This window comes from Rutidosis leptorrhynchoides, chromosome 10 (assembly GCF_046630445.1).
Source record: "Rutidosis leptorrhynchoides isolate AG116_Rl617_1_P2 chromosome 10, CSIRO_AGI_Rlap_v1, whole genome shotgun sequence".
In the NCBI taxonomy this organism is placed as follows: domain Eukaryota; kingdom Viridiplantae; phylum Streptophyta; class Magnoliopsida; order Asterales; family Asteraceae; genus Rutidosis; species Rutidosis leptorrhynchoides.
In genome coordinates, this window is record NC_092342.1 from 137,405,276 (window position 1) to 137,409,060 (window position 3,785).

Here is a 3,785-nt window from a genome sequence, read left to right on the forward strand (position 1 = left end):
CTATTCTTTTCCATTTTATGTGTTTATTCTGTTCAGTTTTCATGTCATGTCCACGTATAGTACGCTGTTGCTATACTTATTCATCTACCGATGGTCCCATCTTTCAATTTCACCCCTTACTTGCATTGAACATTTACAATTTATATATACTACTATTTTTTCAGTTAATTAACTAATTATCAAGTGAATATATATTTCGTTTTATGTTGTTTACCCTGACAATAAAAGATGATTTTTTTGCAGGATAAGTTCGGTTCACCCTGACAACAGGCATGTCAAAATTTACCGAAATATGAAACCGTACTGGTACCGAAAAACTAAACTGATAGGTATTCAGTTTCGGTTCTTGGATTTGAGAGGAAACAGTTTTGGTACTAAAGATTCGGTATTGGTTTGGTACTGGGAAAACCGAAATTGGAAACTTTGAAAAGATTATGACCAAGTCCTATTAATATAGAATTATAGTTTGAAAACCGAACTTGGAAACTTTGAAAAGATTATGACCAAGTCCTATTCAATATGGATTGGTAATTTTCATCTATAGGCGGCTAGGGCTAGGTTTCGTCGCGATGAGGCTCATAATTAAAAAACCACTACTAATTCATCTCAAGGTAAACCACCGATCCACCATACCCAGGGAATGAAACTTTCAAAACTATCCTCCATTACCTTCGAAAACGTATGCGTCTACGTTGCATGCATGGGAATCTTCATTTGAAGGTCCACCCTCCAAAATTAAGCACTAAATATCTGATCAAAGGTAACGAAGTACCTACCTATCCTTTTATTTGTCATGTTCAAGAATCGTGAGTTGATTCTTTATTTGGCATGTTGAACGCTCTTTAAATATCAGAATACATCATCTTGGTGGTTGATGGATTGACGTTCAAGGGCGACTCAAGTAGTATACTCGTGAGGTCACGAGACACCACTAGTTTGAAAATTTTTAGTAGAAAATACTCTTTAAATTGTATAGGACACAACTAAATTTAACCACATGACCCCATATATTTTTTAAATTTATAGTTTTTCTTCTAAATTGCTTAAGACACTACTAGATTCAACTACTCTGACACCATATATTTGTCGAGTTTGTAATTTTTTGAAAGTAAACTACCACTAAAATGACATTCAAATATAATTATAGTGGGAAAAAAATATCGGAACCTCATTGCGTTTTAATCCTGAAATCGCCACTGTTGACGTTGTTTTTCAAAACGACTCAGCTGATCTTGTTTCGTTCTCAACGAATGAAACCATTCTTTTATACATCTCATAATAGAAGAAATATGATGAATTCAGGAGCGTACTGTTTGTTTGGACATATATTCATGGACTTCCATAATGTGCTTGGACCGAAGAAATTTATAAACAATGTTGCTCTTGTTTTTTCTATTAATCCTGAAGATTACTGAAATTGTGTAAAAGTTTATGTAGTTACAAGAAGGCTTGATTAAGAACAAACAATTTAAAGTGTATAGTAACTCAATATCAATTTGACGATATTAATTGAAGATGATGACTCGTGCATATATTTAATCGCATGAATTTGAAGACTAGAAATGTATAGTAACTCTATTGGCGTCGGTTGCTTCTATAACATCTGAAGAGGTTGAAATATCCGAAACCATTCTTCAATAGACAAAACCAATTGTTGAAAACGTGATGGAACAAATTTTTGAAGATAAACCTTCTGACTCCACTCATGTTCTCGAGATTAAAGATGATTGATCATGCATATATTTTCCAAAGGGTCAATATGCTTGCTCAATACGTTTAAAGGGGTTTAAGGATCTTAGAACTTAGCTCTCCGGTCCGGCTACCGTGAATAACCCTGGCCGACATGATGATGTCGGCGGGGTGGCTAAGTGGTTAAGTCCACCTTCGATAACGATCGTTGATCAGAAGGCCCCAGATAAGGTTGTAGGTACCAGTCTATGAAGAACTAACATGTAAACCTTAGAAGTCGAGAATTGATGATTATTGCTACGTGTTGTAGGTTTCGTATATATCCTCTTTAAAAAGACGACTGGGGTATATATAGGAAAACCCTAATTGTAGAACCGTCCTAGATAATGATAATCCCTTCCATAACAAACTCCCCTGAATCTCGGATGTAATTATGGAAAAGATATTCAGACTTGATAGCCAAGTAACCGCCATATTGGGAACAAAGGTATTAAATACAGTACCGCATACCGCAAAGATAGCATACGCATACGCATACTAGTGCGTGCCCGCATACGTATAGCATGCACATGCGGGTTGCGGTATCATTATGGCCCCCCCCCCCCCCCCCCCCCCCCCCCCCAAGTTTGATGTTATGTGACGCAAGACATATGATATCAAACTATTAAGCCAAAAAGAAAAAGAAAAAAGAAAACATCCAACATTAAATTTACCGCACGCGGCTCGAGGTCATTAAATGCCTGCCACTATCGCAGAAGCCCATTCGGCTGACAAGACATAAAGTGACAGTGAGCAGGCGCTTGTGAACCACTCGCTCAATAAAGGGGAACTGTAAACAAAGATCCACGCGCGAGCAAAAAAGTTCACCGTCGGATCTAGACACGTGTACGCCTACGATGAAACCGTTTCACTCCACTACACCAATACCTCACTATAAATAGATGTGATTCACCCTCATTTCTATTTTTCTGCCCAAAGCTTCTCCGATACTCTGCTAAATCAACTTCGATCAATTTCCGTGTACTCCGACAAGCTATAAAAGGTTAGTTATTCTTCGATTACTCTTAGAAATGACAAAAGCAAATGAGACATTCGTAGATAGCGTAGTATCGATTATAGAACAGAAGCATATAGATTCATTAGTGAAACAGTACCCGCCGCTAAAACAATACAACCCGGTGCCACCCCTTGCTAACCAACGTGCCCATGAACCATCGGAGAAGAAGGTAGCCATATACGAACACGCCTTTAAGCACGGAAATTTTAGGGTTCCACCTTCAGAATTCTTTCTAGGCGTTTTAGACCATTACCACATAGGATTAGGGCAATTACATCCGTATGACATAGGAAAAATAGTGCTTTTTGAGATGTGGTACGTTGCGCTAAATAAGGTACCACTAGTGAAGGTGTTCTGCCATCTATACCGTCTGGCTACCTATCATAAGTCCCGGTTCACTTTCTTTGCCCGACAAAATTTTACCAAAACCCCCAAATCGAATGTTGGTCATTGGAAAGAAACTTTCTTTTACATCGACCAATCGGTCTTCGGAGCCAACTTTTCGCAAACGTTAATCTGGTGCGATAGCGTGATAAAAGATGTAAACAAGACCCCCATCCTTGATGATGACGAAACAAAATTGTTAGCGGAGTGCGCTAACGCACAGCTTGTGCACCGATCATATGGGAACGTTATGCTGCGGTTAGGAAAGATTTCCGCACACTGGCTATGGGAGAACATGCTTCCAGCCATAATCGCGCCGAATGGCAAGGGTAGGAATAGTACAAATGCATGTGAATATATAACCGCCGCTGTATACTTATATGTTCTAACTGTGCGCGTACGTTTACAGAGATGAAGATGAAGAGAGTTCTTACTGCTGAGGAGATTGTGGATATCTCCTTCCGCAAGCAGAATGTTGATGAGCAGCTGGAGCAAGAAAAGACCGGCGAGAACGAGGTGTCCGCACCCACAACTTTAGCTAACAAGCGCAAGGGAGCCGACACTCCGCAAACGAACCAACAAAAAGAAGAAAAAACTGACTCCGAAACAAAAGGAGGATATACGGAACGACAACTTTGAAATGACCCGTTCATAT